We start from the raw sequence: 20,160 nt of genomic DNA on the forward strand, positions 1-20,160 counted from the left end.
AAACCCCACCTTCACTGACCCGACTCAAACCATCATCTCGAGCACCCACCACCTCCGTCATCGAGCACCCACCACCTGCCATCATCGTCAATACCATCATCTCGAGCACCCACCTCCGTCGCCACTGTAGCCGGTATCTCTGGCCGTGACCGGTCACCATCCCATCCGATCTGATGATGTTGAGCCGATGACTTTATCCCCAGTTTCACTGAAAATCAACAACCCGTTAAAGAACAGAGTGAGCAAAGAGAGATGGGGTCTTGTGGCGGATCGACGGGATGTGGTCTTGTGGTGGATGCGGCGGCTGAGGGTTGGTTGTGGGTGGCGGAGAGGAAGGGAGGCCGAAGATGGGGGATGGGGATTTTGGCTTTGAAGATGATTGTAGTTTGGTTTTGAGTTTTGTTCTTGAAGATCTTCAAAGTTTTAAGATCTGATTTCAATATACGAGAGAGAGAGAGAGAGAAAAGAATATCAGCATTTATGTGGTAGAGAGAGAAAGAAGATGTGATATATATGACACTATGGGTGATTTACAAAAATACCCCTCAAATATACACACATGTCTAAACAGGTGTCCACTTTTGATTGATTAATATTGGTTCTCGCGGTTCTTACAACTGGAGGTGGTTTTCATTTTAGCGGTCCCATATATATATATATATATAGGATAGGAGTTGACTACAAAGTTCACTTTTCCTACAAAGTGTAGGAAGTGTTCTCCTTGTGACATGTGGCATTTAGGTATTTTTTTACTAAATGGCATAAAGGTAATTGACTAATTAAATTATTTATGGAAGATTTATTTTTTCAAACAAAAAAGGAGATTTTTAAGGAAACAAAATATCTTAAATCAACTTAAAATTCGGCACTTACTTTAAACTACAAAGATCAATTTCTGATGTATATCTCATTCATTTTTTTATTGTTTCTTTCACTTGAACTTACAGATCAAATAAATGGTGATGTACAATGCAATGGTTGATTGTGTTTTACCAATTACAAGTTCATCACAATGTGTTATGGCGTTCGTTTTTTTGCTTGTAAACGTAACCTGTAAAAAACAATTTCTTGATGATGTGTTTTACCAGTTAAAATCATTCATAAACAATTTCTTGACGATATGTTTTACCATTTACAAGTTAATTCACACGATGTGTTATAGCAGTTTATTTTAGGAAAGAGATGTATTTGTAGTTATTAACGTTGTCTTTTTTAGGAAGGATATGTTTTTTGTAATTTCACGATGTGTTTTATCAATTATATGTTAATTCATAATGTGTTATACCAGATATTATTATTCATGAATGACATGTTTTTTTATGTTTTCTTGACGTTGTGTTTTATATTTTTTAGGTTTCTTCACGATGTGTTATATTGTATAACACACCACACAAGTTAAATGATGGTGTGTTATATTGTATGATTCACGATGTGTTTTCTTGGATTTCTTCACGGTGTGTTATATTGTATGATTCATGATATGTTTTCTTGACATTGTGTTTCTTCATCAAGGTATAAAGAGAGAGAAAGAAAGGGAAACTTGCGAAAAAGATGGAGAAGTTTATGGTCAACATTAATTATTTCCTTATTTAAAACAAGCTAAATGATACATTTACCCCAAATTAATTAAATCATTCTATTTTTAAGACACACATATTACCAAAATGCCACCAAGATGATCTCAACCATCAAAGACACTCATCCAATGGTCAAGATCACTTCCTACACTTTGTAGGAAAAACACACTTTGTAAAGTAACCTCACCCTATATATATATATATATATATATATATATATATATATATAGTAACATGTTCAGATTCTATTGTTTAACACAAAAAATTAACGAGAGTTAACCTTAATATTCAAAGGTGCTAGAAAATCGAAAACATCAAACTTGAACTTGTTACAAAAAAAGTTATTACTGAAAAGTGTTACTTTCAATAACCATAATCAACTTATAAATAAATGAATTAGGTGTTAAATATATCACAAATGATATATCTATATAGAGACATCTATCTCACTTTTAATAAACAATTTTAATACATCGATATCATTTATTGTAAATGTAGAAATAACTTTTTTTTTTTTTTGTGATTTATAATAACGAACTAGTGGTATTTTCACGCGCTTCGCGGCGGGATTTCGGTTGGTATCAGTTTCTTTTATTGTAGCACCAGTAGGGTGCAGACATTCGTTTATCAATCAACACGTGTTTTATATTGATAAAAAACTATAAAAACAAATATTGATATTAGTTTTGGTATTGTTTGGTCGATATCGGTTCGGTTTAGTTCGCCACGATATCAAAATCAAGGAGATAAAAGTTTATGCGTTCTAATCCATGAGTATCAAGTCTCCAATCAACCAATCAGATATGATGCAATCACCAATCCTAACCTTGTTAAATCATATATATTATAAGTAGTTAAATTATATATATTTATTAATATATTAATTAATTATTTTATATAAAGTAAAAAGTTAAATAAATTTGAAACAAAATCATATATATTATTAATATTTAAATCATATATATATATATATATATATATATATATATATTGTTAATATATTAATTAATTATCTTAAATAAAGTAAAAAGTTAAATAAATTTAAATCACTGAGAACTTCTAATAAATTTATGAATATATTTATATTTATATTATTATTATATTATACTTTTCATGACAACTTCTAATTGATATGTATATAATAATATATTATATTATATTATATTATATTTATCATGGCAACTTCTAATTTATATGTGCTAGTTTTTTATATCGTGCGTTTCGCCAAAACCGAGAAAATGATAATGTAAAACAAACGTGATTTGAAAATAAAACATGTTGTTTAAAAAGTCAAACCATTAGAACGATTTAGTTTATTATCGTACCATTTTATAATAACAAAACTTATAACAGAATGTCAGGGAAAGAAATCAAGCACAACAACGTACATAAGTTTTTAGAAAAAGAAGTTATAAACGTAACTTATTAAAGAAGTATCAAATTAATTGATAAAATAATATACGTTCAAAGAAAGAAAAAAAACAATTATTAAAAAAAGGTAAAGAAAATATATGTTTTAAAAAAAGAAAAATATGTTATTAAAAGTAAATATAATAATAAACTATTATATTATAATATATTAAATAATCAAATAACCGCTATCGTACCAATCCAAATCGAAACCAATTGAATTACATCTGTATCGATAATCGTATTTTTTTCCGCTTTCGATAAACTGATAACGTATCGCTAACATATCATACCGAACCGAAAAAACATCGTATCAATATGCATTCATTTTTATGTGATAAAAAATATATGTTTAAATTTAATTAAAATAGGAAGAAAAACAATAAAATAATGAAACCAAAAAAGAAACAATTTTAAATAAATATTAACACACTGTTCATCGCCACTTTCATTTGATATGTATAATATCAAAATTTCAGTATATAATTTCGAATTTAAATTCGTATTTAAATTATCTCCCAACTAATTTCTGTTATTATCTATAATTTTAGTTTTATAATTTAAAATCATCATATATAATCCTCCTTTAAAGATAATAATATATTTTTAGATTATATAAATAAACGAATAACTTAAGAAGAATCAAGATACAAAATTCAAAACATACGTGCACATTTTCATTTTACTTTGTATCATTTATTCATCCCAGGTTAATACACGAGATCAAAGAAGACAATTTTCTCTCGTTGTATGTTTCACGATGACAATAAATACACCATCTATAGTTGGTTTGTTTTTAATATAACTAGTGTTTTCAAATGGTCTGTATGTGCCTTTTTCAAAATTAAAAGTAGAGATGGACTTAAATTATTAATTGATGATAAAGATGACAATCTTTTGAGTAGGAGATACAATATTGTAGACAAAGAAGTTTTTAAAAATTTGTAATTTGTATTTGTATAAAAAATTTATAAATTATAAATGTAACATTGATTTGTAATGTTTCATTATTACATGTAATGTAATATATAATATTTATTACAAGTATTTTTTATTGTATCATTTTTATATCAAATGTGTGTAATACACGGGTCTATAACCTAGTTAAAAACTAAATATATCACTAAATTATAATAAATTAAAACCATCTTAGGTCACATGACATCTTTACACGGCCTGAGTAAAAATAAGCGGGATTTTGCCTTCTATGTGTCCAATTCTCTTCTTACACTATTTTTTTTTTTTTTTGCTTTAGGCGCTAAAACAAGTTTTTCCAAACCCTCCTTTAAACCCTAATTTCCAGGGCCGGCCCATTAGTGTTAATAGGTAAGGCTTGGGCCTAGGGCCACCATATATTAAGGGCCTCATATTTAGAACTTATTCTATATATAATATTAGTATTGGGCTAAGTTTATCATTGTTTTGGGCTGTGAATCAATAATCAGCGTTAGGTTATAATTCATGAAAAAAGGTATGCAGAGAAAGAGGCACAATCAATGCATATTAAACGTCTGTTGGAAGCGGAATGGTCGATTTCTTTACCATTTGTTTGTCCCTTTGCATTTGTGATAAAGGAAATTACAGCGCAAGTGCCAAATATGCGGTTCTGATTTATTTCTCCAAATTTCGGTTTTGATTTGGGTTTCATAGTCCATTTTTGGTTTCAGTCAAGCAAAACGATTCCATTCTCTTCAGTTCTTGGTCTGGTACTCACAAATGTTCTGCACATCTTCCATTTGTTAAGGTAAGTTCATTTTTTTAATTTCATACATTTTTAGTTGAAGATTGTTTGAGGTCTTATTTGTTGAGCACACGAATATATTGTTATTAAAAGAAACAGAAAGGTTTATTTGAATGACAAAAATGATTCCTACTAAAATTTATAACTAGCATAAAGTCGATAAACTTATGACGAACATGAAGCTACAAATAATGAACTGCTAAGTAATGATCTACCTACAAACACTAAACCGGCAATAACAAGTTAAGGGCCTCCAAAAAATTTTTCGCTTACGGCCACCAAAATGGTTGGACCGACCCTGCTAATTTCATATCTCTGCATGTTCCAGTGGCTCTTCATTGCAGTTTCCTCTTCTTCTATTAATCGCCAGATCTTTCATCAACATGTATGAATCCTCATGGTTTTCAGATCATTCCGTATGATTATTTCATTGGATGAATGGAAAATCAACTTAAATCGATTATCATTATCAGTGGCGAATCCAATGGTTATGGATCTAGAGAGAGCGTTCCTATCTTCCAGCAACGAATCTGATTAGAAACTCTCTCATTGAAACCCGAAGGTATCAATACTTCTTCCTATTCATATCCTTATTACTTAAGATTCATGTTACAAATTTGTTTCAGAGCCGCTTGATTTTGCACACGAATTTGATCAGAAACTCCCTCAAATGTTATGTTTTTTTTTTCATTCTGATTCTTCGTTTCTGTAACAAGTTTCGTTTTCTGTGTCTTTGATTTTTCCGATTTCAGTCTTAAATAAAACAAATAACACAAGTTTTGTTTTTCCGGTTTCATTCTTAAACAAAACAAATAACACCATGTAGTGACATTCCTGAATCAACACATAACCAATACTAACCTCTAAACCTATGCATTTTTACTAGAATTTATAATTCAATAACTGAACAAAAACAAAATGGAAGAGTAAATGATGTTGGAGTAATTCATAATTGTCTCCATGCAAAAATGATGGAATAGTTTGAAGAAGATAATGATGAAAGATAGAAGAAAATAAAGATGGAGGTTAAACTAAATCGTGTAGTTTATTATATGAATCTGTTTTAGTTTATTGATCAGGTTGGAAAATAAAGATGGAGTTTAAACTAAATCGTGTAGTTTATTATATGAATCTGTTTTGGTTCCCTTGATGGGTTCTTTGAAAAGTCAAAGCAATTTGCTTTGATAAAAAAACGGGTTAAGTAACTTCTATTATGGTCTAGATATCCATCAAATTAATTACCTAGACACACAAGGCCTAGATATATGTTTGTTAAGTAAGTGTTAGACTGATTTTTTTAAGTTCATAATGGACTTTCAATTCAATTAATTGGGGTGATTTGGTTGTTTATTTCTTTGAGCAATGACTTGGTTTCTACTAAATCAAATGACTTTAGCGTATGCTGATAGTTAACGCATGACTTGGTTTCTACTCTGTTAATTATAAATCAAATGATTTTAGTATGTGTTGATAGTTATCCGCCTGATGTTATTGTTTTTGGCTCATGCATCATGATATATGATGAAAACTGGTTGCTAGCTCGAAACGATGCAGAAATCAAAGGCTCGAAACGACATTCAAATTGTAGATTAGAACTTAAAGGGTGCATTCAACAGGGCCAGAAAAGAGAGTAGGAGTTTGATAGATTCGTCTTTAGGGTGTTTTTGCGAAACCAAAACTGGCGTCGATCACGTACAATCAACCTGATTTATGTGAATTTTTGGGTTTCCAGGTCGTATCTGACTTAATTTGATTTGTGATTGGGTAGTTTTTTTTACAAGAGGTAAAAGGGAAAAGGTGTATCAATGCAATTTTTGAAATGAAGATGAGTGCTTGGGCATTTATCTTCAGTTAACTAGCATAATTATGGTTTATATTCATTTTTGGTTACGTCGACATTGGATATTCTTATGTATAAGAATGAGATCAAGTAACTGATTGTAACCGGTATCGGTATCGAAAATACCAAAAAATGGATACCGAATCTGTAACGAAAAAAATTAATACGGGAAATTTGGTACGGATACTCAGTACCAAATGCTCAGTTTTATAAAATTAATACCGAATGGTACTGTTTAACTGTATGTCAGTTTTATAAAATTATTTGAAAAAAGGTAATTGTAGTCAAGGATATTGTAGAGAAAACCTAATGTTTAACTGTATGTCAGTTTTATAAAATTATTTGAAAAAAGGTAATTGTAGTCAAGGATATTGTAGAGAAAACCTAATTAATGATTATTTTGAATACCGGTAAAATAGCAATAGTTAAGTGATAAAAGATGATTTCACTTTGTGAGAAGGTTCTGTGTATTTTAAAAGCTAAAAAACTTATGTGTTGAAACATAAAATAAAAGTTTATCTTACAAATATTTGTTTAGTTTTTCAAACAAAACGAGAGTGGAATTTAAAATTTATTGCATGTAAACGTAGCTACACCTAGTAGTCGGAAATTGACAACTTCCTTGTAGTTGAAACTTTACTAGATACCAACTCTGTATATCTTTTATATATTACGTTTTTTTAACATTTATAAGTTTCTTGTAATATATTAAATATCATTTTTTATGTTTGTTTAACATTTATAACTTTCTTGTAACATATTAATATCGTTATTTATTTATTTATCTATTTTTCATGTATCAACTTTTTGGGTATTTACATTATTTTTTGTGTATTTACATTATTTTTGCTTACCCATTTTACATACCTAAATATGCTTTATTGATTGAAAATGAAAACTGGCCATGTTTGTATAGTAAAAGAAAAAAGCTAATTATTTTTATCATTTTTCAAACTTTTATTTGCTTAATAATTTTATATGTTTAATAAAGTAGTTTGAAGTTTCAACCCTACTTGTAAAATAATATAATAGCTAAAAGCCTCAGGTTTCTAATAAGAGCTTTTCTTATTAAACCTTATTATAAACTAAGATTAGGTGAATAAAAAAAACTAAGAGTTAATTGTGTTTTTGCTTCCTATGGTTTGACTGTTTTAACGCTTGTTTTCCAATAGTTTAAAAAAGTGTCATTTTTTTTCCTGATGTTTCCAATTTTTTGCTAGTTTGCTCTCCTCCTTTAACTCAGTTAAAATTTTTAATTAAAAGTAAAGGTATTTCAGTAACTTTTATATATATGTATGTAATTGTTTATTATTAATTCCTAGAATCCATATTTAATTGGTAATAAAAATAAAGAAAATAAAAACATAGTTAACTGATGATAATCGATGCACATTCTTCAAAGTTACGTACCATATTCAAAGTCAAATAAATTTTGTTAGCATATTTTATACACAAATCAAAGATTTACGACATCACATTCCACCATATCTTTGTGATGGAATGCAAATTCAAGATTAGTGCACACCTTTTTCAGAAGTTCAAAGTTGGCTAGCATATTTTACATACATATCAAAGATAAACGACATCAATTTGGTTTTACCGAGCAACCTCAACCACCATCTTCGTCATTGTTCTTCTTCGGCAAGAGACACCACCCCCATTGCCAATCACGATCGTTTTCTCCGGTGACGTTTGTTAGGAAACTTTATTGTATTTGTTGTTGAAAATAGTTTAAGTTACTTAGAATTAATTCCGTCAACGCGAACCGACTGATGAACCGTCCCAGAAGCACTAAATATGAAGACCGAAAAAGAAAAAATCAAGCTTCTAATTCTTTGATTAAAGATCACTACAAGGTTACAAGTGATATACGTTAAATTATACATGTTTTTATATACCTCAAAACACTTCCGTTTTAAGCGTTTTTGACCAAAAACACGACGGTTAGGTACCAAAATCGGTACTTTTATATTTTCAGTTCTTAAACAGAGCATAAAGGAAAATTCTGATGAAAACGGACAAATTCTGATGCATTTATGATAAAACAGACAAAAATCTGATGACTGCCAGGTGTCGCACGGCCGTGCATCCAACCGCACTACCGTGCGAGACCTCCGACCTCGGAAGCACTGCCAGTGCGACTCATGGTGCTGCTGATTTCTCGAACCGCACCCCCGTGCGAGCCAACCGCACCCCCATGCACCACCTGGACCATACTTTTTGATCACGATTCTGATGACGTCGCACTACCATGCGTCCAGTCGCATGACCGTGCCAATCTGGTGACCTAGGCAAGTTGTCCACTAGTCCACTTGGCTGATTCGGGATCGCTGAAACTGACGTCACCCGACAACACCTGACCGCACGGCCGTGCGACCAGTCGCATGGCCGTGCCAAACTGAAAATTGCCTATAAATAGCAGCATTCGCTACTGATCAAAATGTTGGGTTTTTCTTCATGGTAGATTTGTGTTCAAGACTTGTAAAGGTGAAATATGTTGTTATATGATCTACTTAAATGCTTATCCTCGTGGATGTATTGTGACCATCGGTATTGCTTTCTTTGATAAGTGAGGTTAGAAAACTCCTAGCGGATGACTAATCTATCATTAAAGGTTCACATGAATGAATATCAATAGCTCGCTAAAGAATGAGTTTAGGTGGTTAACATGTGTTTATCGTGTTAACTTTCCGAAGAATCATCATGTTAGAAAACTCCTAGCGGATGACTAACTGTCTTGAAATTGGAAAATTGATTAAGTGCTTTTGTGACATATCTGAGATAACATGTTTAGGTTGTTTGTGAAACAAGATATTAGTATATTTATATTTTAGATGTAATTTAGATAACTTAGTTGACAACCATTCACCTTTCTTTATATCTGGTAATCTAATGACAAAGATTTAGTACATTATAACGCCCGTGTTCCATGGATCGATATCTGGCTCTTACCAATACTTTGCTGCATATATGACGGGATACACTTGTCCTTTGTTGTGTGTGTTTTAATGTTAAGGTATAAACCATTTTTATAAATATAAAACACATTTCGCTGGGCGCGTGAAGATACTGTAAATAGATGTATATAACCGCCCACGTCAAGTTTTTGGCGCCGTTGCCGGGGAACACGGCAAAATTAAAGGAAAAATCCGAGTCATTATTCTACCGGTGTACAAACTGTCAATAACTGTTAATATTTGTAAATTGTTGTATTTCTTCATTTTATTATACTTAACTGTTTAACTAACTTTTGTTTTCTTTAATTTACTAACTTGTAAATACCTAGCCTGGCACGCCCACTAGGACTAACTTTTGACTAACTTTTCTTTTCTGTTTTACTAACCAACTAACCGCTAACCAACTAACTTTACTAACTCACTAACATACTAACTTTTTATTTATTGTTCGACTAACATTTTTTTTTATTTATTTATTTCATTTTTTTATTTAATTCCGTTATGTGTTCGGAATCGAACCATTTACTGGCAATCATTTAATTCAGTATTTTAATTTCAGTAATTTCATTTCTGTACTTCATTCATTTATTTATTTCAGTTCAGTATTTCTAATTCAGTATTTCAGTTATTTTAATTCAGTCATTTCATTTCTGTACTTCATTTATTTATTTATTTATTTATTTCATTCCAGTACAGTTATTTCAGTATTTTATTTATTTCAATTCAGTTATTTCATTCCTGTTTATATTTATATTTATGCCCGTGTCCGGAATCGAACCGCTTATATATTTATTTATTTATTTCATTCACTTATTTCATTTATTCATTTATTTCAGTTACATTTATTCATTTATTCATTCTTGTTCATTTATTTATTTAGTTAACTGCTTATTCATTCATTTATTTGTACTCAATTGTTTATTTATTTACTCCATAAAATAAAAATTTCTGATAAAATCATCAGATTTTCTGGTAAATTCTGATGAATTTATCAGACTTTCTGATGGATTCTGATAAACCCATTTGATTTTCTGGGACAAAAATTTTCACTTCTGATGAAGTTACCGGATTTTCTGGTAAATTCAGATGGATTTATCAGAAATTATTCTGATAGAAAGAATATTTTTCATCAGATTTTTATCAGATCTTATTAGATTTTCTGATATATAAAAAACTTAAAAATTAAAAAAAAAGACTTTTTGATATAATCATCAGATTTCTAATAAATTTATCAGACTTCTGATGAAGTTATCAGAATTTCTGGTAAAATATAAAAATTTCAGATTTTCAATGAGATAACCAGATTTCATTAGATTTTTATCAGATCTCATCAGATTTTCTGACAAAAAAAAACACACACACACACAAAATTTTCGGATGTAAATAAGTAAGTAAATATTATATAGCTATATACAATAAATTATATATATATATATATATTATATATATATATATATATATATATATATATGTGTGTGTGTGGGGAATGATGTATAGAAAACTCACTTTAATTTAGAAAACCCGGGAAACTCAAAGCTCCGGATGTTTTTTTTTTTTTTTTGAAAAAATGTATACATGTTATATACATGTTTTTAAAGGTTTTGGGCAAAAAAAAAAATAAAAAAAGCGCCGAGTAGATATTTTTAAAAAAAATAAACAAGTTTTGGTGTAACACATGTTACATTAATCTGACATATTTGTAACATGTGTTACACCAAAACTTGTTTATTTTTTTTTAAATATTTACTCGGCGCTTTTTTGATTTTTTTTTTGCCCAAAACCCTTAAAAACATGTATATAACATGTGTAAATTTTTTCAAAAAAAAAAAAAAAACATCGAGAGCTTTGAGTTTCCCAGGTTTTCTAAATTAAAGTGGGTTTTCTATAGATACTTACATTATATATATATATAATATAATAGTATTATTATTTATATTTATATTACTTATATTATTATTATGTTATTTTTTTTCCGTATAATGCATTCCTTTTTACTTGCAGGTTAATGTCCACAACCCCTGTACCCGCTATTGCTGAGCTGGGATACGAACCAGAAAATAACCTAAGAAGAAGTAGGCGGCTTCGCGAAAGATCACTTGTTATTGCACAAAGGATTGCGGCCGCAATCGACGAACCAGTGATACTTTCTGACAGCGAAAGTACAGAGGACGACAGAGGAAGCATTATGGCAGAGGACGACCAACCTTTGAATGAGATCGGCCGTCCAGGAGGAGAGGGCTTGCTACCGAGCATCGCCCGACCTACGACAGCAGCACCGAGTTTTGAAATTAAATCTAGTATAATTAACATGTTACAAAATTCTGTGCAGTTTGATGGAAAGGATCATGAAGATCCGGGTCGGCACATCGCATCATTTCTCGAAGTGTGCTCGACTTTCAAAATTCGAGACGTTTCTGAAGACGCAATCCGTTTGCGGCTCTTTCCATTCTCTTTGCGAGACAAAGCCCGATCTTGGCTTTTGTCACTTCCAGCAGGGTCCATCACGACTTGGAACGAGATGGCAGATCTTTTTATGCAAAAATACTTCCCTCCGGAAAAGACAACTAAGCTAAAGAACCGTATCATGACATTCAAACAGGACGGAGGAGAATCTCTACATGCAGCTTGGGAGAGGTTCAAAGATCTTCTAATCGATGTACCACATCATGGGTTGTCCAAAAGACAACTTGTGTTGAACTTCTACCAAGGACTTAACTACGACTCACAAGAACGCATAGACGTATATACAGGAGGCGATCTTGGAACAAAAACACCAACGGAAGCCTATGCAATTATAGAAAAAACTACCCTAAAGTCGAGTTCGCGTCACAGTGGAGTGCGAAATAAAGCATTATCTATTCCTGGAGTTCAACAAGTTGATACATATACGGCTCTTGCAGCGCAAATCGGAGCTTTGGCTGCAAGGTTTGATCAAGCTAAGAATGTTTCGAAGGTACAATCTTCATGTGAGCAGTGTGGAGTGTCACACGAGCCTGGTACTTGTGAGCAGGGTGTTATGTTTACAGGCCACGAGGAAGTGGACTATCTGGGCAATCAAATAAGGCCCCAAAATAACCCCTACAGCAACACGTACAATTCGGGGTGGAAGAATCACCCAAACTTTGGGTGGAAATCTAATTCTGGGAACCAAAACCCACTCGGATACGCTCAGCGTGCTCCCGCGCCACAGCAGCCCCAGGCACAGCCGTACCAGTCTCAAGGTCAATCCTTCCAGCCTCATTACCATCATCAAGGCTCCGGGAGCAGTTCCCAGCCTCACGGCTCTCAGAGTAACTCTAAGCTAGAGGAGATGATGACACAGTTGTTGGGAAACTTCAATTGTGCTAATCAGATAGCTGAGAACCGCTACCAACAACACGAGGAACGATTCATGGCCTAAGAAGGGGAGATTCGGAGTCAGAAAGCTTCTATACAGACCATTGAGAATCAGGTTGGACAGTTGGCTATAATGTTGTCTGAGAGACCCCTAGGTGGTCTTCCAGGTAACACAGAGCCAAATCCGAAAGGGCGTGTCAATGCCCCGCACGTTTAACAAGTGTGGGAAAAATGAGTCTAGCTATCGATTCGCTGACAAATTTAGCGAGCGTGTTTTCACACGCTAAGGGTATTGTTTGTAAATATTAAATTTATCGCATTTATTTCCTTGTTCATTAACTTTTCTGTTTCTAGTAGGTTTGAACAAGATTGATTCATGTCCTGGGAAGTTTTGAAGTTAGTTTAAAGTTAAAACATGTAAAACCTTGCAAAAATGGTAAAATCTATTGAGAAAACGAAGGGAGAGCATTCTGTTAGTTCTGTCTGCAGAATGTATAGATAAAACACAGCCGTGCACCTGATCCACACGACTGTGCACTTCATAATCACATCTGACCAAGAACAGCATGCATAAGGTGGTCGTCGGGCATGCAATACCGTGTAAACCGATTGCACTACCGTGCACAACGGCACAACGTTGCGAACCACTATACACAGGTTGATGCGCACGTCCGTATACGACTTTTTAGCAACAGTAATTTTTCAGGGTATAAAAACGACTTTTCTTCAAAAAAAAAAAAAAAAAAAAAACCCTTAAAAATTACTAACCCTGGCCGCACACCCGTTCTTGGCTCTCCCACTCCTAAAAACAACCAATTTTTGCAAGGATTTAACTCAAAACTTCAATCAAGGTATGATTCCTTACTTGTTTTTAGTGTGTTTAATTTTGTTTGAATAATGGATTTGGTTTTACTCATCTAACGGTTTGATCAATAGTATTGTTTGCTGTTTTAGTTAAGTGACGTACTTGGCAGGTTTGTAAGGAATGCACACAGAGTTGAGAAGACTTATATTCAAAGTCTATTCATACAAATCTACTTCAACTCTGAGGGAGTATCTCTATCCTTTTTCACATTATTAGTTTAGCTCTTCATAATTGTTTAACTAATACGTGTTTCACATTGGGGACAATGTGAAGTTCAAGTGTGGGGAGGAGTTAAGATTAACTTTGTTTGTCCTTTCGTTTTTGTAAAAAAAAAAGAAAAAAATATTAAAAAAATACAAAAACGGTCAGTTGTGTTCTTTAGAAAGCATCATATTTGATCAAAACCGACAAGCCAAATTGATTTTTGAAAAAGATAACTAAAAGCGTGACGAAACAAAAGAAAGACTAGCATGTTTATCTTTATATTTATACCCATTACTTCCGTTTACGTGAGCATATTTTTGAGCCTTTACTGCTTTCTTCAATGCTTCTTTGTTTTTGCGGAAAATGAGTGAGCCGGATGTTTCATGTAATTTAGAACTTGTCATTTGTATACTTTTCAAGATCATGAATATGTGAAATTGCATGAAAATGACGGAGGCACTTAGGATACCCGTTTGTGTTAGCCTTTTTCTTTGTTTATATCCCGCACCCAACATTATCCATTAGTTCGCCATGTTGAGCCTATTTTCCGTGTTTTTCAAATTTTACCCAACTATTTAGCCTACTTAACCAAATTTAGCCTTTTTATTTTTAAACCTTTGTGTTAAAACTCGGCCAAAGTTATTATCCAACTAGCCTGTTTGTAATTATTTCCTTGTAAAAAAAAACTAGAAAATAGAGATCGAAAAACAGAATAAAGACGATCAAATTAGAGCAATTTTAAGCGCTAAATAGTACAAATATGTTGTATAGCTCAAAAACTGTAAAATCGCCTTTAAGCGTTATTTATGTATAGTTGTTGATTTATTTACGCTAGTTTCAAATAACCGCCGAGTTTTAACCATTTAGCCACTTTCAAATATCCATTCCATACCCTTAACCATAGCCTATCATTACAACCCATCAAAGACCTCTTGATTTATGTTTTTCACATATTAATTGGTGGAGATTAGATCTTTTGACAAGCTTATGATATTGCATGATTTATTGACTAGGCATCGAGTGTTTAACATACACATTATATGTATGATTCAGAAATTTAACTGAGTGTGTGTGAACATTGTGAGAAATATAGAGATTTGCATGCTAAGTCAATCGAAAAATTGAATCATTGCTTTATAATTATCCTTTCATACATCTAACAAAGCTTGTTTGTTTTAAATCTTTGATGATGACTTTTTGAAAACCAATTTGACCACCAAACAAATTAGTAACTTTGTAAATATTCAGATTTGATTCCGTATTTTATTTTAAGTTTGCTTGAGGACAAGCAAAGTTCAAGTGTGGGGATGTTTGATATACGTTAAATTATACATGTTTTTATATACCCCAAAACACTTCCGTTTTAAGCGTTTTTGACCAAAAACACGACGGTTAGGTGCCAAAATCGGTACTTTTATATTTTCAGGTCTTAAACAGAGCATAAAGGAAAATTCTGATGAAAACGGACAAATTCTGATGCATTTATGATAAAACGGACAAAAATCTGATGACTGCCAGGTGTCGCACGGCCGTGCATCCAACCGCACTACCGTGCGAGACCTCCGACCTCGGAAGCACTGCCAGTGCGACTCATGGTGCCGCTGATTTCTCGAACCGCACCCCCGTGCGAGCCAACCGCACCCCCACGCACCACCTGGACCATACTTTCTGATCACGATTCTGATGACGTCGCACTACCATGCGTCCAGTCGCATGACCGTGCCAATCCGGTGACCTAGGCAAGTTGTCCACTAGTCCACCTGGCTGACTCGGGATCGCTGAAACTGACGTCACCCGACAACACCTGACCGCACGGCCGTGCGACCAGTCGCATGGCCGTGCCAAACTGAAAATTGCCTATAAATAGCAGCATTCGCTACTGATCAAAATGTTGGGTTTTTCTCCATGTTTATGGGCGATTTCTGGGTTCCGAAGCAGTCCTGATCATACCCATTTGAAGCTTAAAGATCGATTGGAAGCATAACTGATCCAACCCGTCAATTCCTTGCTTGTTTATGGTTCGATTCCTTGTTCTTGAACATGTATTCTGATCATTTTGCAAGTTATGAGCTGATGTTAGTTTATGTTTAATGTAGTTTATGTAATAGTAGTTATAAACTTGTTTCTTGAATGAACTTTATGTTGTAATCTTGTTTGTATGAAACTTTAGTACTTTTTCATGTTCGAATCTTCATGATTATATAATGAACGTTTCATTGATGTTGAGTTCCTGATTATGTTTGATTATTTTGGATAATGAATCTGTGGTTAGTGGGATGGTAACTATTTCTTGATTAATCACTTGTTTGTAAACTTGTTTACACCATGAAACTCGAGAGGGGTATTGGTTTTATCCAAGATATATCTTATTTTGATTAGGAATACTTTCTTGCACGTAAGGGTTCTAACGAATTATATGGTATTGATTACATGTTCTTGCATGCGGTTTATGATCCTTGTTTAGTAGTTTTGGTCTGAAATTGCTGACATGGTAGATTTGTGCTCAAGACTTGTAAAGGTGAAATATGTTGTTATATGATCTACTTAAATGCTTATCCTCGTGGCTGTATTGTGACCATCGGTATTGCTTTCTTTGATAAGTGAGGTTAGAAAACTCCTAGCGGATGACTAATCTATCATTAAAGGTTCACATGAATGAATATCAATAGCTCGCTAAAGAATGAGTTTAGGTGGTTAACATGTGTTTATCGTGTTAACTTTCCGAAGAATCATCATGTTAGAAAACTCCTAGCGGATGACTAACTGTCTTGAAATTGGAAAATTGATTAAGTGCTTTTGTGACATATCTGAGATAACATGTTTAGGTTGTTTGTGAAACAAGATATTAGTATATTTATGTTTTAGATGTAATTTAGATAACTTAGTTAACAACCATTCACCTTTCTTTATATCTGGTAATCTAATGACAAAGATTTAGTACATTATAACGCCCGTGTTCCATGGATCGATATCTGGCTCTTACCAATACTTTGCTGCATATATGACGGGATACACTTGTCCTTTGTTGTGTGTGTTTTAATGTTAAGGTATAAACCATTTTTATAAATATAAAACACATTTCGCTGGGCGCGTGAAGATACTGTAAATAGATGTAAATAGATACTGGGTTTGATCCACCAATGAGAAAATAGTTTGTTTTTTTTTTGTTTAATGATTGGAAGGGGCATTATCAGGCATTATTCCCACTACGCCACTTTTGCAATAACGCCCCATGCTGACTGGGATGACACGTGTCGGATAATGCCCCATGGTGGGGGCATTATTTTTCTAAACCACTACGGGTGGTCTTATAAGAAAAGAAAAAGAATATCTCATATGTGAAGCTAAAAAGAAAAAGGACAAGTTGGTAATAAAAAGAAGATAAGGCACATGCAAATGGATGGGCACACAAACCAATATCCTATCAAGCAATTACATTTAAGATAGGCACATGAGATTCTCTATAAATACATAATTATTTCGTAGGAAGTATGTGTGTCTTTTGAAGTTATATTTTCAATATAGAGTTTTTATGTGAGTTTACCCCCTGGTTTGGCCCAGGGGGTGACATTCAAGATTCGAGTTTATTCTCGGATCGACCCGTTCTTCTTTGTTTGTTTCCGCCAAACAAAGATTAATTCTTATGTTCATAGAACGATACATTTATTTTATAAGAGTTAATCATTGAAGAAATCTCACTCTCACTGTCTCTATTTTTATTCTTTGAATGTATATATACTTCACAAACACCTGTCTCTACGATCGAAAAAAGTTGAATCAATCAAATAGGATCAGAAAAGGGGACCAACAACGTTAGAACCAAATCTGAACCATCCAACACTTCGAATAGGGTTTAGAGCTCAAAAGGGGTTAGAACCAGATCCCAACCATCTTCGGCAACGACTAGTGATTTGGGTTTAGAGGGTCACGCTTGTAAATCGATTGTGCAGCGGAAGGTCCACCATTAACGCCTGCAAAGCGAACACATCTGGCTTCATTTGACAGTTTGGTGGCGGTGGCTAAGCAAACCGGTGGTCAGCGACGGTGAAGAAGTAAGAGATGGTGGTATTTGATTTTTTTAGGGTTTTTTTTTTTTTTTGTGTTAAGGTTGATATAAAAGAATGTGATTAATGAATAATTAAATCCTTATTTGTAAAGTTATTATGAAAATTGCTTCTGATTATATGTAAAATTACTACAACATCTTTCTAACTAACAGACATCTTTAACTGAGTTAGAGTTGATGAACAAAATAACAATAAAATAAAAACATCAAAAAGGAAAATGGTACATTTTAAACTGTAGAGACAAAAACATTAAAATGGTAAAACCACATGAAGAAATTAACTTAAAAACTAAAGTTGAAAGCTTTAAAAGCTTTCAAAGAAAAACACCCAAGTTGCTCATGTTGACCAAAAGAAAACCCAATTAAACATTTGACTAATTAGTTATAGTTTCATTAGTTAACAAGTTTTTCAATAGAATAATTATGTTATACCCAGTGTTGTAAAAGTCGGCCTACTCAGCCTTGTACTCGGTGAGTACTCGGTCCTTGTACCACCTTCGAGGCGAGTTTACCCTAGTCGGACTTGACTAGTCGGCGGCGGTCAAAATCGGCCTACTCGGCCAGTACTCGGACTACTCGGCCTTGTACTCAGACTAGTCAGCCTTGTATTCAGAATAATTCGGACTTGTACTCGGCCTACTTAGCCTTGTACTCGGACTACTCGGCCTAGTTGGCCTTATACTCGATGAGATTTGAACTTCAAACATGTTTTATTTTAAATTATACTCATTTTGACATGAATTATGCTTCATTTAACATATATATAATATACACCAATTAATTTTCTTTATATTTATCATGTCCGCGTACTCCACGAGTACTCTCCGAATACTCCGATTACTCCCAACTCCCCAGTCAGCCGACTAGGGACCGCCTTTGCAACACTGGTTATACCCAATTAAAATACACCTAAATACCTAACACACAACAATAAAAAAAAATACAATGTTTACGCATTGTATATAAGTCATTAAATTACGCATCACATGATTGGTCAAATACTTTTTTCTACGTAAAAAGTAAAACACTTATGAATTTTTTATTAGGTCTACTATCAGTCGGCTACTACTATCACGTAATCTACGATGCATACCATGTGAAAGATGTAAATATTGATGTACATATTATTTTTTTTAGTGATTAAGTATTCTAAAAACACATAAATACATAATATTCAGTCAAAAAGATTATTAGTCAAATAGCCATGAACAATTTAGTCAAACAAAAATACCTAAAACATGCGTCGGCGTTGATATCGCCCACTATGTTTGGCACTTGGCCCCGCAAATACCCTTTTGTCAAACATGCAGGAACATGTGATTTGGATATAAGAGTTCATAAAGCAATTTTGTTTATTTTTATTGTAGAATGTATTTTAATAAATCTTTCACAAAGTTGAAAACTAAGAAACCTAACAATCAACAAACATTGACCATAAAACTTCATCATATAGGTTTTACATTCCAAAACTCGTCATAAAGGTTTTACATTCCAAAACTCGTAAAGTGTCGTATATCAAGAGTGATACACAGATACGTCGTGGTTACTGAACCTCGTAAAGCTTCTTTTTCATTCCGTTCTCGAGTTTCACATCACAAAGAAGATAATTTTTTTCATTGCTCGAACACGGAACAACCAAGTTCTAACACAGAAATGCAAGATACAAAGCTAAATTAATATACACGTGTTCTAACTAAATTTAATGCATCCAATATTAGGGTGTCCGGGGTGTACGGGGGAGGTGAGCAGGGAGTGGAGTTGCCGCAAGGGGAGGTGAGCGGGGAGTGGACGAATTTGATTGGCTTCGATGAAAGGAGTTGAGGAGAACACCCCTCTCACCTTTACCTTGAGATACCAAACAATCAAAAGACCATCCACACATGTACATTTGGTTTCAAGGTCAAAAGCTATCTATTTTACTTTAATATGGTAATGTTTCCCCATGAATGGATTGGAACAAAGGAACGGTAAATATTTTAAGGTGCAATTTGTTTTTTTAAGAGGTAATTATCTGTAGTCTGTGAATAACATTTGCAGACATATGTAGAAGAAGGGGTAGATAAAACCTCTGCAGTCTACAAGAAGAAGACTATTTGTTTTTTAACGTATGTAGACTTCTAAATAAACTAGTACTCGTGTACGGACGCCGGTGGTGGGTGGGTGG

General features: G+C 33.2%; 1 long non-coding RNA gene across 1 annotated transcript; it reads left to right on the plus strand.

Annotated features, from left to right (window-relative positions):
- Positions 1-4,295: 4,295 nt before the first annotated feature.
- On the plus strand, positions 4,296-6,608 carry LOC110884769. Its single transcript, XR_002561548.2, has 2 exons — positions 4,296-4,731; positions 5,057-6,608. It is a non-coding gene; the product is annotated as an uncharacterized LOC110884769 (long non-coding RNA).
- The last annotated feature ends 13,552 nt before the right edge of the window (positions 6,609-20,160 follow it).

This window comes from Helianthus annuus, chromosome 9 (assembly GCF_002127325.2).
Source record: "Helianthus annuus cultivar XRQ/B chromosome 9, HanXRQr2.0-SUNRISE, whole genome shotgun sequence".
In the NCBI taxonomy this organism is placed as follows: Eukaryota; Viridiplantae; Streptophyta; class Magnoliopsida; order Asterales; family Asteraceae; genus Helianthus; species Helianthus annuus.